The 19,265-nt window shown below is 41.1% G+C and overlaps 1 protein-coding gene and 1 long non-coding RNA gene across 3 annotated transcripts in view; one reads left to right on the top strand and one right to left on the bottom strand.

Annotated features, from left to right (window-relative positions):
- RASGEF1B (RasGEF domain family member 1B) overlaps positions 1-19,265 on the top strand; it is a 652,436-nt gene that overhangs the window by 601,576 nt on the left and 31,595 nt on the right. The window contains exon 1 of one of the 2 annotated variants that reach the window (XM_019962999.2): positions 12,574-12,732. The exons of the other annotated variant lie outside the window; for it this stretch is intronic. The gene's annotated coding sequence lies outside the window, so the exon portion shown is untranslated. Of the gene's footprint in view, positions 1-12,573; positions 12,733-19,265 lie in introns of those variants that run through there. 2 annotated transcript variants of the gene reach the window in all.
- On the bottom strand, positions 752-12,415 carry LOC139183660 (uncharacterized). The gene is made up of 3 exons (XR_011567251.1): positions 12,229-12,415; positions 5,303-5,420; positions 752-1,724 (listed from the first exon to the last, which is right to left on the bottom strand). It is a non-coding gene; the product is annotated as an uncharacterized lncRNA (long non-coding RNA).

Here is a 19,265-nt window from a genome sequence, read left to right as displayed (position 1 = left end):
CCTTCCATCCCATTTACTCATCAAACACATCTTGAAAACATATACTCTGACTCTCTCAACAGACCTGAAGTGAATGGACTATTCCAGTAATAGACATTTCCATGTATTCAACCTCCATTTTCCTTTCATTCTTGACCACTCTTCAGAGACAGCTAATTGGAGATAATTATGTGGGTAACTGTAGATTCTAAGGTTATCACTAGTTAATTCCAAGCCCTAGAAACATTAGTCATATGCTAGTGGTGTTAATGTGTATGAGGTTTGACCTTAAAGAAGATTTCTATCCAGACTCAAAGCTCTTTTGTGGGTTTAATACTCATAATAAACATCACAGTCTGAGAGAATATACACACAGACACATCACAGCAAGAGAAAGCTAATAATCTTGATAAACTCTGTGAGATGCATAACGTTCTTTAACAAAGTTTTCATATATATAATTTTTTGTGTGTATGTATGTGTGTGTTTATATGCGTGTGTGTGCGCTCAGTCGTGTCCGACTCTGTGACTCCATGAACTATAGACCGCCAGGCTCCTCTGTCCATGGGATTTCCCAGGCAAAAGCACTGGAGTGGATTGCCATTTCCTTCTTGAGGGGATCTTTTAGACCCAGGGATTAAACCTATAGTCTCTTGTGTCTCCTGCATTGGCAAGTGAGTTCTTTACCAGCTGAGCCACAAATTCTCTGGACTTTTTATTAAGTTATACTTTATAAATGTGATTAATCAATAAGCAGGAAAAGGTAAAACAATAACTTTACCAGTATATATTGCTTTAAAATGAAAACTTTAAATACAGACATTTAGGGAGTCCCTGGCCTAGTGGTTAGGATTCTGAGATTTACTGCCGTGATCTGGGTTCAATCTCTGGTCAGGGAACTGATCTCCTGTAAGCTGCATCAGTTCAGTTCAGTCACTCAGTCGTGTCCAACTCCTTGTGACCCCATGAACTGCAGCACGCCAGGCCTCCCTGTCTATCAGCAACTCCCCGAGTTCACCCAAACTCATGTCCATTGAGTCAGTGATGCCACCCAACCATCTCATCCTCTGTCATCCCCTTCTCTCCTGCCCTCAATCTTTCCCAGCATGAGGGTCTTTTCAAATGAGTCAGCTCTTCCCATCAGGTGGCCAAAGGATTGGAGTTTCAGCTTCAACATCAGTCCTTCCAATGAACACCCGGGACTGATTTCCTTTAGGATGGACTGGTTGGCTCTCCTTGCAGTCCAAGGGACTCTCAAGAGTCTTCTCCAACACCACAGTTCAAAAGCATCAATTCTTTGGCACTCAGCTTTCTTTATAGTCCAACTCTCACATCCATACATGATCACTGGAAAAACCATAGCCTTGACTAGACAGACTTTGTTGACAAAGTAATGTCTCTGCTTTTTAATATGCTATCTAGGTTGGTCATAACATTCTTTCCAAGGAGTAAGTGTCTTTTAATTTCATGGCTGCAATCACCATCTGCAGTGATTTTGCAGCCCCCCAAAATAAAGTCAGCCACTGTTTCCACTATTTCCCCATCTATTTCCCATGAAGTGATGGGACCAGATGCCATGATCTTTGTTTTCTGAATGTTGAGCTTTAAGCCATTTTTTTCACTCTCCTCTTTCACTTTCATCAAGAGGCTCTTTAGTTCTTCTTCACTTTCTGCCATAAGGGTGGTGTCATCTGCATATCTGAGGTTATTGATATTTCTCCTGGCAATCTTTATTCTGACTTGTGCTTATTCCAGCCCAGTGTTGCATGGCACAGCACAAGAAAGGAAGAAAGAAAAAAAGAAGAAAAGAAATAATTTTAAGATTATGTAACATAGTTATATGAAAACATCCAATTTTCACCATAAAAATCTTTTGTGTTTTTGAAAGAAATTTACAAAATTTTAAAAAGAAAAGGTATGGACACCTGTGTATTCACCACCCACAAATGATAATATCAAGCATCTTGTTGTGTCTGATTTATATCTTCTTTATAAAAGGAATAAATACTATATTGGAAAAGACCCTGATGCAGGGAAAGATTGAGGGCAAGAGAAGAAGGGAGTGACAGAGCATAAGACGGTTGAATGGCATCACCGACTCAATGGACATGAGTTTGAGCAAACTCAGGCAGATAGTAAAGGACAGGGAAGCCTGGTGTGCTGCAGTTCATGTGGTTCAAAGAGTCAGACATGACCTAGTGACTGAACAACAACTGCAAAAACACTTCACATAAAGTTGTCTTCCATGCCCAGTCCCACCCCCACCCCTTCCCAGGGACAGCCATTCTAATTCAGTGAAATAATTAAATTATATGATCTGCCCCATTTGTTTTTGTGCATAAAAATATACTTAGTATTACATATTTCACAGCAATATTTAAATATATTGAACAGAAATGTTGCTGTTACTATGAAAATAATGGCTGTCCATGAGTCAAAACGTCTGGACATTTTACACAATTAAACTTCACAAAATTATCGAGAAATCACAACAATGCTATAATATTTATGAAAGAGGATACAGTCTTATAAAAATTATTTTATTAAGTTAAATAAAAAATACCTTTTAAGTATATGTTTTCATGATGACAACAGCAAATGCTTACTAAAGAAGGTTTTTGATTTCTTTTTTGGGGGACGGGCACACTCCACAACTTGTGGGATCTTAGTTCCACAACCAGGGGTTGAACCCAGACCCATAGCAGTGAAAGCTCAGAGTCCTAACCACTGGACTGCCAGGGGATTTCATAATTTCTTGAATACAGTTTATAAAGTCTGACTAATAGTCTAAACTATGGTTATGTTAATGATAAAGCAACTGAGAGTTTACTATATTACTATCCTGAATATTAAATAGATAAATGATATTAGCAATATTTAGAGAAATCTAATAAAAGGTATTAAGAACACCTAAAGAATTCTTCTTTATCATTTCATCAAGAAGTATTTAGTAGAGAGTATTTGTCATCAATATTTGAAAACAAATTATCCTTCCATAACCTCAAAGTTCATCACCAGATGGTCAACACTGAAATCAGTTTGATTATATTCTTTGCAGTCAAAGATGGAGAAGCTTTATACAGTCGCCAAAAACAAGACCAGGAGCTGACTGTGGCTCAGATCATGAACTCCTTATTGCCAAATTCAGACTTAAATTGAAGCAAGTAGGGAAAACCACTAGACCATTCAGGTATAACCTAAATCAAATCCCTAACGATTATATGGTGGAACTGAGAAATAGATTTAAGGGACCAGATCTGATAGACAGAGTGCCTGATGAACTATGGATGGAGGTTCGTGACATTGTACAGGAAACAGGGAGCAAGACTATCCCCAAGAAAAAGAAATGCAAAAAAGCAAAATGGCTGTCTAAGGAGGCCGTACAAATAGCTGTGAAAAGAAGGGAAGCGAAAAGCAAAGGAGAAAAGGAAATATATACCCCTTTGAATGCAGAGTTCCCAAGAATAGCAAGGAGAGATAAGAAAACCTTCCTCAGTGATCAGTGCAAAGAAATAGAGGAAAACAATAGAATGAGAAAGACTAGAGATGTCTTCAAGAAAATTAGAGATACCAAGGGAACATTTCATGCAAAGATGAGCTCAATAAAGGACAGAAGTGGTATGGACCTAACAGAAGCAGAAGATATTAAGGAGAGATGGCAAGAATACACAGAAGAACTGTACAAAAAAGATCTTCATGACCAAGATAATCACAATGGTGTGATCACTGACCTAGAGCCAGACTTCCTGGAATGTGAAGTCAAGTGGGCCTTAGAAAGCATCACTACGAACAAAGCTAGTAGAGGTGATGGAATTCCAGTTGAGCTATTTCAAATCCTAAAGGATGATGCTGTGAAAGTGCTGCACTCAATATGCCAGCAAATGTGGAAAACTCAGCAGTGGCCACAGGACTGGAAAAGGTCAGTTTTCATTCCAATCCCCAAGAAAGACAGTGCCAAAGAATGTTGAAACTACCACACAGTTGCACTCATCTCACATGCTAGCAAAGTAATGCTCAAAATTCTCCAAGCCAGGCTTCAGCAATATATGAACCATGAACTTCCAGATGTTCAAGCTGGTTTTAGAAAAGGCAGAGGAACCAGAGATCAAATTGCCAACATCCGCTGGATCATGGAAAAAGCAAGAGAGTTCCAGAAAAACATCTATTTCTGCTTTATTGACTATGCCAAAGCCTTTGACTGTGTGGATCACAATAAACTGTGGAAAATTCTGAAACAGATGGGAATACCAGACCACCTGACCTGCCTCTTGAGAAACCTGTATGCAGGTCAGGAAGCAACAGTTAAATCTGGACATGGAACAACAGACTGGTTCCAAATAGGAAAAGAAATATGTCAAGGTTGTATATTGTCACCCTGCTTATTTAACCTATATGCAGAGTACATCATGAGAAATGCTGGGCTGGATGAAGCACAAGCTGGAATCAAAATTGCTGGGAGAAATATCAATAACCTCAGATATGCAGATGACACCTCCCTTATGGCAGAAAGTGAAGAAGAACTAAAGAGCCTCTTGATGAGAGTGAAAGAGGAAAGTGAAAAAGTTGGCTTAAAGCTCAACATTCAGAAAACAAGATCATGGCATCCGGTCCTATCTATTTCATGGCAAATAGATGGAGAAACAGTGGAAACAGTGGCTGACTTTATTTTGGGGGGCTGCAAAATCACTGCAGATGGTGATTGCAGCCATGAAATTAAAGGACGCTTACTCCTTGGAAGGAAAGTTATGACCAACCTAGACAGCATATTAAAAAGCAGAGACATTACTTTGTCAACAAAGGTCCATTTAGTCAAAGCTATTGTTTTTCCCGTAGTCATGTATGCATGTGATAGTTGGACTTAAAGAAACTGAGTGCTGAAGAATTGCTGCTTTTGAACTGTGGTGTTGGAGAAGACTCTTGAGAGTCCCTTGGACTGCAAGGAGATGCAACCAGTCCATCCTAAAGGAAATCAGTCCTGAATATTCATTGGAAGGACTGATGTTGAAGCTGAAACTCCAATCCTTTGGCCACCTGATGGGAAGAGCTGACTGATTTGAAGACTCTGATGCTGGAAAAGATTGAAGGCCAGAGGAGAAGGAGATGAAGAGTATGAGATGGTTGGATGGCATCACCAACTCACATGAGTTTGAGTAAGCTCTGGGAGTTGGTGATGGACAGGGAGGCCTGGAGTCTTGCAGTCCATGGGGTCACGACTGAGCGACTGAACTGAACTGAACTGAACTTTAAAGTAGCTCCACAAATTTCAGCCCTGAAGGAATGATTAGGAAGTCAAATCAGGTAGGTTTTGAAGTCTTGGACTTACCATCCAAGCTCTTTGACTTGTATAACCTTGGCAGTTACCTTGTTGGTCGGCCTTGGAGAGATCATCTCATCTCTTAGTATTCAATTTCCTCAATTAATAAATGCCTTGGTTGGTGGCACTGAGGTGGGGATAGATGAACAGAGATGATCATTAATTTTTCTCAGCTCTAAGATTTTATTATTCTATTATTCATTTTCTCCCTTCCCTGCCACACTCAATGTTCTAGGGCATAGACTGGTAATTAGTCAAAACTAAGGGGATTGTCTAGCAAAATAATCAGACAATATTAAAGGATATAAGAATATGAAACATAAAACTTTTTCTTCATTCATTATAAGATCAACTCCTCCACAAGAAACCAGACCAAACCACTATAAAGAGAAATTTGAACTAGAGAAATAGTATGTCTGCCATTCACTATAAAGATTTTACAAGATGAAGAACATTTATCTAAATAAATTCATGTTAAATATAGTTGAATCTCCTCTCAAAAGAATGATTTATTGTTGTTTAGTTGCTCAGCTGTGTCCGTCTCTTTGTGACCCCATGGGCTGCAGCACACCAGAGTTCCCTGTCCGTCACCATCTCCTGGAGTTTGCTCAGACTGATACATTATATTAAAATAGTGTTTAAGGTTATGAAATATTTCTTTCTCTGTATTAAAAAAAGTCACTATGCATTATATAATCAATGATGATGAGACTGTCTTATAACCAGGCCAAGCAATATTGTTTCTCAATATCAGTATGCCTTCTGAGGGTATTGCAAAAATTACTTTGTCTGAATAAGTAAGAATTGGCAAATGAGCAAAATAACGATGCTCATAAAGGAAAAATAATATATTTGCTTTTCTGTAGTTCTTGTCTGGTATAAATGAAAATATGGTAACTTTTACATCTTCTTAGGGCACTTTGAAAACCTACTATGTAAACCTACCTACTTTGTGGAATTTTCCATGCAGTTGTGACATTCTTCTCTACAACTTTAAAGTCCAGTAGACAAACAGTGACAATTTGTCACCTAGAGGATCACCTAGATGTGTGGAAGAGACTTCCCTGAAGTTACCTTTTCTAGTCAATTCCCTTTTACTTAGTGGTAACTTCTTGGCAAATCTAAATGAATGGCTCTCTATAATATTTTTAGTGATCCCAGGAAAGGAAAATATATGCCTCTGTAATAACCACCATTAATATGGAGTGACCTTCATGAACTCAGTATTGTCCCTAAATGAGACAGTGCTGTGAAAGAACATTGTAAATGATAACAATTGTTAGGAATTATTACTGAGGAGATCATTCCAAGGCTCCCCAATCAAGTGTTTCGTTGCAAAAATTCCTCCCAAGTGGCAGGGTTCATTTTATCGTCATGAAAGACCAGGGACTCAGAATCTTACATATCTAAATTTTCAAGTCCTGTGCTCACCATCCTTCCTTCAGGTTCCAGGAAAAGGTAGGAATAGAGGTTCAGTGTCAAACATATACACACTTTATTACTGTGAAATTCCAACATGGCCCCCTCATAGGCTAGGAGGGCCCATGGGCAGAATTCGTTTTACTCAGGCTAGAATGAGGAAGAGGCCACGAAACCCAAGCATGCCAAGCAGCTTCCTTCCCTGTTTCACTCTAGGGTCTCAGATGAGGAAAGGGAAGTCAGGGAAAAGTCATGCTAAAAAGCAGGGGAATATAAGGGTTTTTTTGTAAGGTCTAGAGCCAGGCTGCTCTAATTCACCTGATCAACATCTCATCATCCCATTATAGCCACATGAAAGGGAGAATCCAAACAGAGACGATGCCAACAAATCAGACCTCTGGTTCCAAATGTCTTTGTCTCTACTGAGCCACACCACTGTAGTATCTCATCCTCCCTTTGTGAAAGAGTGCAGTACGGGGGAACCTTGTGGTTTTCTTTCCTCCCTCTTCCTTTAAATTGATTCTCATGCAAAAGCAATCACTTTTCCCACCCTTTTATATAAAATAATGGTATCTGTGCAGTACCGAGGTATTATAGAGTTTGGTTTCTTTTTATCTGTTGATTTTGCATATTCCAGAGAAGCTGCGATTAGTTCAGACAAAGGATGAATTAACCAGCTGCAAACTTATACTAACATACCTTGCTTAGGAACTGTTTAATTGCATCTGGTCATTCTTCCTGTTTCTGCTTTCTGAAATTCTTGTAATCTTCTGTCAAAATATACGTGAGGCAGTGTACCTCATACTTTTAAAACATGGGTTTGTCTTCCTTGGCTTTGAAAGTGAGAAGGCTGAGGATGTGGTCTAGACTGGCTGTTGATAAGCAGTGTGACCTATGCCTTTGTTTCCTGCCATTTATAAACTGGGGCTAAGATTCCATATCCTTAGACTCTTCATCTTCATATTTCAGAGTGACACAAAGAAGCTAAATGAAAGAGAATATGTGGAAGTGTTCTGGAGAGTTACTTGGCCATTTCACAAGGCCCTTTAAGATCCAGAGAGAGGGAATTCAATACCAAAAAAGGCTGCTGTTCTATTGGGAGCATTGTTGTTCAGTCACTAAACCATGTCCAACTCTTTGTAACCCATGAACTGCAGCATGCCAGGCTTCCCTGTCCTTCAGCATCTCCTGGAGTTTGCTCAAACTCATGTCCATTGAGTTGGTGATGCCATCCAACCATCTCATCCTCTGTCATCCCCTTCTCCTCCTGCCTTCAGTCTTTCCCAGCATCAAGGTCTTTTCCAATGAATCAGCTCTTTGCATTAGGTGGCCAAAGTATTGGAGCTTCAGCTTTAGCATCAGTCCTTCTGATGAATATTCAGGACTGATTTCCTTTAGGATGGACTGGTTTGATCTCCTTTCAGTTCAAGGGACTCTCAAGAGTCTTCTCTCCAGCACTACAATTCGAAAGCATCAATCCTTTGGCACTCAGCCTTTTTTATGGTCCAACTCTCACATCCATACATGACTACTGGAAAAAACTATAGCTTTGACTAGACAGGCCTTTGTTACTGTTTTTCTTACGCTGAAGCCTTGGTCCATTCCTTTATACTTTTCCCTGTTTAGTTCTATTTGGTGTTCTGGAGCCTTATTCCTCTTTGATATGATGCACTTTAAGCATTTGAAGGCTATCTTTGTGAGATTTTTATTTAAATTTCTTGTGTCTTAAGAAAATCATAAGCCACAAAAATGATATTTAACTTGTGTCTGAGACAAGTGATAAACATTGCTTCGCAATGAAAAGAACTGGTCTCTGGTTTATCTACATATATCTACCAGTTTTAAGAGCAATGAAAAAGCCAGACTCTGGTTTAATTTATATACACATAGTTACTAGTTTTAACAGAAATATCTTGGACATGTGATATGACCAAGAAATAGAGGATTTTTTTCAGATATTATTTCAAAAATCTTAGAGTAATTATATCCATTCTGTAGAGTGGATTGGAACATTGGAATCAGAGAGATACAAGTTTAATTCATGGCTTCTTCATTTGAATGTTCTTGGCAGTTATTTACCTTCTTAAGCCTTAATTCCTTATCTCATAAATGGAGAAAACAGTACCTATATCCCAGAGTTTTGGTGAGGACAAACGATAATGTACACAAATATGAAAGTGAAAGTGTTAGTCGCTCAGTCCATAAAATGAACATGCTGAAATACTCAGCAGCGAGTAAACGAAATGAACACCATCAACTTATGTCAACATGGATGGATAGATGATCAAAACTTAGAAAAAACCACGAGAAAGAAAATGAGATGGATTACACAATAATGTTTAGGTAAATAAACTCTTGTGGTGCTCACATAAAATACACGTCATCGTTCATGAAAGGCAGATCAAAACATCCGTACCACATCTGTGAGAAGGAGTAAGTGGCTTTGGGTGAGAAGTGGGGTCTTAGATGGGAAATGAAAGAGAGTGAAATAAAAGGAGGAATGTGGGACATGAATCAGTCGTGACGACTGTTGTAATTTTGTGAGCTTCAGGTCCAAAGGGAAGGGAAAGAAAAATAATGTTCAGCACAGAGCTGGCCATATAGAAGCTCAATACAAGTGGCTGTTTTTATTACCCAAGTGAGGTCCTACTCAGCAGGGGTTTATTTGCATCAATTTGACCAACATTACTGAGCTTACCAACATGTCAGAGACAAGAGCTGAGCCAATGGAGTCCAAAGACCAGAAAGAAACTATGACAAGTAGAGGATGGAATGAATATCTTTTCATGATAAAAGATAATTAAATACATACTCATAAAAGCTATTATTTACCATTTGTGAGGCATTCATTCATTCAACCAACATATGGATAGTGAGTGTGTATTGTGTGTTAGATACTGTTGTAGACATTGGAAACAGCAGAAAGACCACAACTCCAGCAACAAACCACAAACTTGGCTCTTATGGAACTTATAATGAAGGGAGGGAAGCAAATGCTAATAAGTAAAATAGACAGTATGTTAAATGGTAGAAAGTGCTGTGGAAGAAACAACAAAGCAGAGAAGGCTGAGATGGATGGGGGAGGGGTCTACAGTTTTAAATAGGGAGATCAGGGGACTTCCCTGGTGGTACAGTGGCTAAGACTCCACTCTCCCAATGCAAGGGGCCGGGATTTGATCCCTGGTCAGGGAACTAGATCCCACATGGTACAAATAAGATCCCACATACTGCAGCTAAAGATCCTGCATGCCACAACTAAGACCTGGCCTTGTGTATATGTGTGCTCAGTCGGGTTCACTCTTTGCCACACCATGGTCTGTAGCCCACTAGGCTTCTCTGTCCGTGGGATTTTTCAGGCAAGAATACTGGAGTGGGTTGCGATTCCCTTCTCCAGGAGATCTTCCCCACCCAGAGATCAAACCCATGTCTCCAGTATCTCTTGCATTGGCAGGCGGATTCTTTACCACTAGCGCCACCTGGGAAGCATTAAATAAATACTAAAACGAATTTAAAAAATAATAATGAGGTCAGAGAATGCTTCTCCAAGGGATACTTTTCCAAGCTTATTTTGTGTGTTACATCTTTTCATCTTGTTCCATGAAGAATTTGCTTTTATAAAGCATGACTGCTATTTTTTAGATGAGTCAGCTGGGCCTCAAGAATCCTTCCTTGCCTTTTCTAAGGTTTGATCACTGGGTAAGAGATAGAGGATTAGAGTTTGAGCCACCTAACTCTGGAGCAGTCTTCTTATGTATTACTCTCACACAGAGAGCTGGAAGGGGCCCTGGGGGATGAGCCAGAATGGGGAGCAGGAATGTGGTTTGGAAAAGCACCGAATCAATAGTATCATAGTATCTATTATATATTTTTGAGAAATTAAAACAAACATCTTTTATTTGGATGGAAGAAAGAAAAACTGCAGAATGTAAAACTGGGCAAATCTTTTGGGCTGGTGGGTATATCCGGAGGCTACTACAAAGGATGTCAAACATTTCCATTAAGAAATCATGATTTACTCCAACTATTATTTATTGCTACAGGAGCAGGAACCTCAGGATTGGAAATGACTTGCCCAACCTGTTATGGCTTTTTGCTGCAGAACCAGGGTGGAAAACTGAGCTGGAAAAACTAGCCAACCAGCACAACCACAACAGGGCTGGGCCACACAAGCCTGGTGCTTTACTCTGAATAGCTAGCTGGCCATGCCAAGCTGTCTTGACCTTATGGCTCCTTCTTTAAACTGTAGAGAAGCTCAGATAAGTGAGAGTGGCTTCCTGAGTCATGGTGCGGGGAGGGGGGAAGGGGATGGGGAGGTAGAGGGGAGTTGGGGGGTGGGGGAGACCCATTTGTAGAAGAGAAGGATGGAGTATAATTAATGAAAGAGAAGCCCCAGGAGGCACCGATGAAGAAGCTGAGGGAAGGGATGAGCTAAGCATAGGCAAGGTGAGCTTCAAGAGCACTGTTTCCATCCCAGGAAGGAGGAGGGAGGGAGGGAAGATGGCACAGAGACAAAAAAACATTCCTCTATCTCAGTAATCCTAATTATAGTCCTATAGGCCAGGTATGAATAATGTTGTTTTATACATGGGAAAACGGAAGCTCAGAAAAGCTGCTTTACTTATCCAAGGTCACATAGCAGGCAAGAGTGTGTGTGTGTGTGTGTGTGTGTGTGTTTTATATTGTATTGGAGCATAGAGCCAACTGGGTTTCCCTGGTGGTTCAGACTGTAAAGAATCCGCCTGCAATCGAGACCTGGGTTTGATCCCTGGGTTAGAAAAATGCCCTGGAGAAGGGAATGGCTACCCACTCTAGTACTGTGACCTGGAGAATTTCATGGACAGAGGAGCCTGGCAGGCTACAGTCCATGGTGTGGCAAAGAGTAGACAGGACTGAGCTACTTTCAGTTCACTTCACTTCATATAGCCAATTAACAATGCTGTGATAGTTTCAGGTAGACAGCAAAAGGACTCAGCCATACATACACATGTATCCTCCTGATGCTTTAAGATTTTGTCCTTTTCTTGCATCTCTTCCTTCCCCTGTTTTTCATCTTTTCTTCCCTCCAGTCTCTTTTTCTTCGTACAAGGTGAAGTACTGGGGGTTTTACCTCTTTTTCTAAAATAGTTATCAAGTATCCAATGATAAAGTATAAGGTTACCATGACAGCAAGACATTTACTGAGGTCAGGCCACCCCTTTGCCTCCAGAATCTTATTTCACAGCACAGTTCCCTTTCATTGTTGCACCTGTAACAGCCTCAATTTTACGTTTTGTTCGGGTGACGATTTTTTAAATGTTTGTCCTCCACTAAACTGTAAGCTTCATAATGTCAGGGACCAACCTGGAGTGTGCCCCCAGCGTTTGGCACAACCCTAGCACTCAGGTTTTCTGTAAATATTTGCTGAGCGAATGTTCTTGTGGTTTCTCTCCGCTCTCTTCTGAAAGTTACACGGACAATAACCTCTAGCTCATAATTATGTTAATAGAGACGGTATAACAAGTCGAGCCGGTATTTACAGGTAGCACACAAGTAAACGAACACACACAGGCACACACATGACTGCACAAACAGCCCCCGGCAGGTGCACTTGGGAGGAAGCGCACGCCGACCGAGCGAGCCGAACCAGCGCTGGTAAACACTGCGGCGCCGGGCTCCGCCGGCCTCCGCAGCGTGGGAGGGTACCGAGGCAACCTCGCTGCTGGAGTCCCGGGCCCCAAGGGACGCGTGGGCGGGTCCCGGGCGCCGGAGGCGGTGGCGGAGTGGGCGGGGATCTTCGCCGTGATTGGCCCGTGAGGACGGGCGCGGGGCGGGGCTGACGGCGGGGGCGGGCCTTCGGAGCCAAGTGGGTGTGCGCCCCGGCCGCGGCCGTAGTTTCAGTATAAACAAGGCACCGGACTGGTTGGACAGAGTTCTTTTTTTCCCCCTCATCTTCCCGCGCGCTTTCGTTCCCTGTCCTTTGGTTGCGTTGGTGGGCACACGGAAAAAAGTCGGGAAGCCGAGGACGAGGGGTCCATCTGCAGGTGAGTTGTTCCCTGATCAGTAGTTCTCTTGGGAGAAACCAGAGCCCGGCTGCGGGAACGCGCGACCCTGCCGCGCGCTGCCCTCTCCCAGGCTCTCGGACTCGCTCCCGCTGTCGGTGCCCCTGGAGGCTGCGGGAGAGCAGGGCGAGCGAGCGCTCCTGGTGCAGAGCGTTCCGCGAAAGCGAGTGGAGTGGGGAGTTCTCCTGCCTGGCCACCGAGGGCGTCTGGGGCCACCTTTGGAGCGGTCACGGTGCCAACAGGTGCGGGACCCAAGTCGATGGGGTCCAGGAGGGGACAGGCTTGGGCTTTTGCCTTGTTTTTCTCAGTCGGATCCCACAGCCAGGCCTCTGTCTCGAGATCTTGGTACAGTTTTTGAGGATCTGTCCGAGTCCTAGTCGCTGTTCATCCTTTCTTCATCCTCTTCGCCCTTCCTAGGTTGTTTTCTTCTACTTCTTGGCTAGTTTTCGTGCGTGGGTGGGGGGGAGGGGTGCTGTTTATTTTTGGTGTCGGAGCCTTAAAATCTTAAGGTTTGACTCTTAAAAGAGACAAGGGAACAGAAGTCATGTGCTCACCACTGACACGGTGATATTCTTTAATTCCTCCGTTTGGCTGGCTACTTGGGACAGAGTGTCCCCTTGCTCTTGCCTGAGCTCAGGTGAGTCGTCTTGGGTCACCTGGCTGGGAGATAGTAATCTGAACTGTGGGTACCTGGGAGCCTCGCGGGCTGCTGGCGGGAGGGAAGCTTCTTTCTCGGGGAACCGTGGAAACTTCAGTGCTGTTCCTGAGAAAAAGCAGAACAGGGGGGCTGGAGGGTACGTAGGTGTGTCTGTCTGTCTACGTACCACTGGAATATTGATTCTCACCTTACCCCAACGTGATCCGCGCAGATCAAGGGAGAGCGACGTAGCTAAGTCCTCTGACAGTGCAGAGTGGCGCAAGTGTACCAAGAGGGCATCTCTAGGGAGCGACCCTCTTTTCTGAGTGGATGGATATGCCCATCTTTGCTAACGAATACGGTGGGTATAGTGTATATGGATGGATATGCACACAAATTTGTGTACGTGTGTTTGGGTCGAAAGCGTCTCCAAGGAGTCATTCGTCAGCAGCACCATGTGACGGTGGTCAGGGACTGCTGGTGCGCGTAGATCTATATTTAGACCTCGATGATCTGATGGCCTGGGAGGGTCTCTGAACTGGGTGCATAAAGGGGAAGAGTTCAGGGATCAGGCTTTTGCCCTCTTGATTAATGTCTGGTACAGTCAGACTCAGATGGGGTGAATAATTATTCTTTCCTTCTGAAGACAGCGGCTAGAGCTTAGCATGTGATGGCTGTGTCTTAATTTAAAACATAGACCATGGTGATAAGCCTAGGCTAAGAAACAAGGAGGTTACAGTTCACCAGAGTATACGCCCGATCAGAGATTTGGGAGGAAAACAACTAGTCAGGTGAGGTTTAGGGCAAATGTAGAAGTGACTTCTAAAAGGAAATAAAAATAAAAATGCTTGGATGTTGAGATTTTCACAACACATTAAAAAGTGTGGCAGCTTGTTGGATCCTATTATTAATGGTTATTTTATTTGGGGGGGAGGGAGGAGGACCTCGGGCATTTTTGACAGACATCAGGGTTCACAGTTGATGCTCTGTTACACCTTTCAGGCAAAAAGTGGAGATGATCAGCTACGGATTAGCAAGTTTCTTGTTGGCATTCTTCTACTACATGTTGGTCAATCCTTTGTTTTCCTAGAGGTGGCAACATTTCTGGCTACTAAGCCTAGTACTTTCCAGTGGTCTAATGGACTATTAAAGCCTTAGAATTTATTTCACCCTTGGTGCATTTTCAGTCTTGCTCTATTTTATATGCTCCACTAGCCCAGGGACGGGGGAGCCTGGTGGGCTGCCGTCTATGGGGTCGCACAGAGTTGGACACGACTGAAGCGACTTAGCAACAGCAGCAGCAGACACTTAATCTGATGTTTGAGACCCTACTGACTTTTGGAATAGAAAATCATAAACCATTTGTATTTATTGTTTTTTAAATTTAATTTATTCTTATCCATATATTAAATATTTAAATATTATTTATCACAATTCACACTTCTTATATTATTACTAACACTGCATTCTTACAGTTCAAAATTAGCTACTAGCTAATAAGCTACAATAGACACACAGAAAAAAATATCAGTCGAATAACACCTCTCTAGGAGAAAAAAGAAATGGTTAAGAAAATTGAAAGGGCAAAGCTAGGTGATGGTCTATGTTGGTAAGGTACCTAATATGGCAGAGGAAAAGGTGGGTTCAACTTCATCAGTCTCCAGAGGTGGCCTGGAACAATTGGACTTTGGAGGAGCATTCGGATGACCCCAGAGAGAATATCTGCTTGAACAGGAGATGAGGAAATAAGGGTATACTCCCTTCCTTGGGAGACGAATCTGGCATCTCTAAAGCAGGGACTTAGAATCTTGATTCTGATGCCACAGATAATGAATGGAAAAGCCATAACATTTTGTGTGGTTGTAAGGAGACAAATTATACTATTGAAAATACTGCTTAAGATTGATGAGGTTTTTGTCTTTAGTGGTTGAATTCAAATGTTACCTCCCCTTCAGTTGCACTTTTGGGTTCGCAGTTAAATTTATAAAAATTAGATTCGTGCAACCGTCTTATCCTAGAATGACAGATGTAGCCAAGTGCTATAGGCAGATTTCTGCCTTGGAAATAGAGACTAGGGGTCTAATCAATCTGGAGCCCTAACAAGTCACTCCCTCTCTCCCTATACCTGCAATATCTGTGAAATTGATGAGTTGTCAAACTAGATGATTTATGAGTCTCTTTTAGCTCTGTGTTAGCTGACTTATTTTGCTATACTATCACTTCATTCATTTGTACCATTTATTGGCTGTGGAAGAATGAAGGCTGAAGTCATGATCTGTGGTTAGATGTTCAGCTACTTCATGGGTACACAAAAATGAGACAGGAGAGTGAAATTTCTTATTGATGAAAATTATGTAGATTTATTATTCACCTGAACTGCCTTTTGTTTTTCTCCTACAAGTGTTTTTAAAAATGCTAGTTTTCAAGAAGGCTGAATGAGGAACATTTTTTGACCTTTTAAATTAGTGTTACTATTAAAACTGATCATCTTAAAATCAATCTTTTGACCAGTCTGTATATTACTTCATATGGTCTGTATATTACCTTGTTTCAAAACTTCTATGTCTAGAAGTCATTCAGTTGATTCATATTTTATTAGGAAACTCTGGTATGAAAATTACTATAACACAGAGAAAGCACAAGTTAGTCTTGTAAGAAAGGAAAGCACTTTATAGACCACTAATATCCTTCTGTTTATCTAAAAGGGAAGAATGGAGGGGGGAGGTGGCAGATAACGGTAATTTTTCAAGAACTTGCAGTCAAAAAAATAATATTATCCTAGTAACCATGTTAATAGAAAATTATACTTGTTTACTAAATGTCCTAAGTATCAGGTTATTTTCCTATTGAGGTAAATTGGGTTTAGAAACATAAACCCTTTTAGTTAAGGTTGCTTCCCCATTTGATATTCTGTAATTTGACTTGAAATCTATCATGTGTAAATGATGATTCCACTACTTATCTCTGTGCTGTGCAATATGATAGCCAGTGCTGTTCAGTAACTAGCCACATGGGGATATATGAATTTAAGTTTAACTAAATTAAACAAAGTAAAAAAATTGCACGAGTCATGTTTTAGGTGCTCAGTAGCTACGTGTGTAAGTGGCTGATGTATTGGCCAGAAAAAGAAAGTTTCAAATATCTCAGCAAGTTCTTTTTGACAGCCCTTAATTAGATGATGATGATTTTGATTATCCAGAAGATCATTTTTATTCCCCTGGGAAAATTACAATTAATTCTCATCATAAACAGCACCCAAGACATAAGGAAATAAGACCGACTGGCTTTGTATGTTTGCAACTGTATATCATGAGCAATGCCACCTCCCAAAGTTCAGTAATTTGCCACAATCACAAACAACCAATTTCTCAAAAAATTTCCCCCAGAACTCCAGTTGTCCTTTTACTTTTCTAAACCAGCACCTACTGTTTCTGCTAGAATGCACCAGCCCTTTCAACGACAAGGAACGTGGAGCCATCTACTGTTACCTTCAGGAACTGCATGGAAGTTGTAGATGAAAAACGGTGCAGGAAGAATATCAACATGCACTGGGATCATTTCCTACAAAAAAAAAAAAAATAGTAAAGATTTATCTCAAAGAAAGGTTTTAAATGATTCTCCAGGCCTATTTATAGTTTCCATGTACTGAATTGTTGTTTTGTGTCTTGATAAACTGCTGACAAGATAGTCCCAAGTCAAAAGATGACAAATTTTAGCTTTGTTTTTCTTCCAGGGAAACCAAAGATAGTAATTATTTGAGTCAGAATTCTTTTCCTTCGTTAATTAGGAATTAGTTTTGTTTAAAAAAGGTAGCATCTAGGACAAATGAAGCAAAATGCAAATTCATTTTTTATATGGAAACCTGTAACAAATCAGGAAATACCCCTATTTCATCCTTATAGAGAGAAATAGGACCTTCTTTCCTCAGAAATACTGATTATTTCCCCTTGACTGTGAGATCTCCTAAGCATTTGGGGCTCAGTTCCAAAGAATGTACTTATCTGGGAGTTAGTTACTTTTTGTTCTCATGCCAAAGAGGTGAGTCAGTTCTTACTTGTCTGCTCTGTATTGTTTGTAATCTCAACACAATACCTCTTTTTTCAAGGAGGTTAGCAAAGGTGTAGCTTTTCTAGCATCCAGAGATGCTGCTAGGAAGAAATGAGAAGATAATCTTTGAGACGTTTTCAAGCTCAAAATAATCCTGTTTTAGATAGTGTTGGAAACTTGATTTTACTTTCTTCCAACTCAGATCCATAATTAGAGAAACCCTCTCTGAGCCTACTGTTAACTGTTGTCTTCTGAGATTCCGCAGTGCCTGAAGGAGGATAAAAGTACTTGAGATCCCAGCTGGAGTCAAGCTGAAATATGTGAACTCTTTTTTCATTCCCATCTCTGGAACCTCAAGTGAGAAAGGGAAGTGGTGGCCTCTCACCAAAGGGCAAAGTTCCTCTGGAATCTGGATGGGAATTTGGGAACCAGTCATTCCCGGATCTTAAATTAAGCCTCTCCTTACTAAGCAAATATGGTTTCGAAGTTCAACTGTGATAGAGTGGCTGTCCTCTACCTCACTGGGACACATGCCCAGCATTTTTTAACAGAAGCAAAAGGATAGCAATCAATATAAAGGCATTGGATTTATTAAATATCTCACCAAGGCGCTGTATGATGAAATAGGGAGAAATACATCTCTTTTTTTTCTTGCACTCTTACCCTTTGCGATCTCATTCTCCTGGGTGTAAACGAAATGCTGACTTGACATCTTGGTAGAGATTTACAAAACACCTAAAGCAGATGTTGAAGGATGGCCTTTGATTTAGTTCCCACACCCGTCTTTTCCTGGCCCTCTTTTCCAATTTGCATTGTCACCTGAAACCACCTTAGCCTCCTGCACCTGCCTCCCCATAAATAACCTTGTGCAAAAGCAGTCGCTGATTCAAACACAGTCTGCTGTTTCGAGAAAAGGCAGCTTTTCATCTGGTGCCTTAGTTGGTTTGAAACCATTAGGCATGCCTTTCAAATCCATTCATCCCTTAAATCACCCAGAGCCTGCTTCCTTGCTGCTGGATCAATGTCACGCTAAACTCTGGCAGGGTCCTTGAAAGAAAATGATATATCTTTGTGACTGAATTAGCTGCTCCTGTGAGATATCTTGTCTGTCAACCAACTTTCCAGGTTCCCAAATTCATTTTAAGAAAGAGCATTCATCTTGTATACCTGGGTTGGGTATCGCTTACTTCCCCTTGGGAAGTGTCCCAGAAGAACCTGTAATCTGTATGCTAATTCTGGCAACTCAAAGCTTTCTTTTATCCTGGGTCATTGTTTTAAAAACCAAATTCATTTCCCACTGTCTCATTGCCTTCTCTCCATTCCAAAGTCCTCAATTTGTGGAGGGTGTGGGAGGGAGGGTGGGAAGGCCTATTTAATTATCTCTACCCCCCAAAAAAGAAGTGTCTTTTTCATTCTCTTTAACTCCATTGGATCAGTACTACCAGGAAAAAAAACAAAAAACAAAAAACAAATATTTATTGCTTTCTAAGGAGCCAGTTTTGAATGTGTTACACCAAGGTTCTCTTCAGAACCACCATATTCTCCTTCTTTAAGGAAGTGGGTAATAAATACAATCCAAGTTCTGTACAGACCAGCACACATACTTCCTAATCTGAGATCTGAGCTGTCTAAAAATATATACACATTTGTTGGTTGATTTCTTGCAGAGAAGTTTGTGATCTCCCTAAAAAGCTAGAGCCCACTGGCCAAATAGAATATATTCTGAGTTTCCAGCAACTGGGTTACAAATGAAACTTTGCAAGATGAGAACTGTTTGTGAGATTAACCTGTCTCTTAAACCTTATCTTCCTGGTAGTAATTTGAATAGAGT

The sequence above is a fragment of the Bos indicus genome, chromosome 6 (assembly GCF_029378745.1).
Source record: "Bos indicus isolate NIAB-ARS_2022 breed Sahiwal x Tharparkar chromosome 6, NIAB-ARS_B.indTharparkar_mat_pri_1.0, whole genome shotgun sequence".
Lineage (NCBI taxonomy): Eukaryota > Metazoa > Chordata > Mammalia > Artiodactyla > Bovidae > Bos > Bos indicus.
This window is presented reverse-complemented; position numbering and strand designations above follow the sequence as displayed.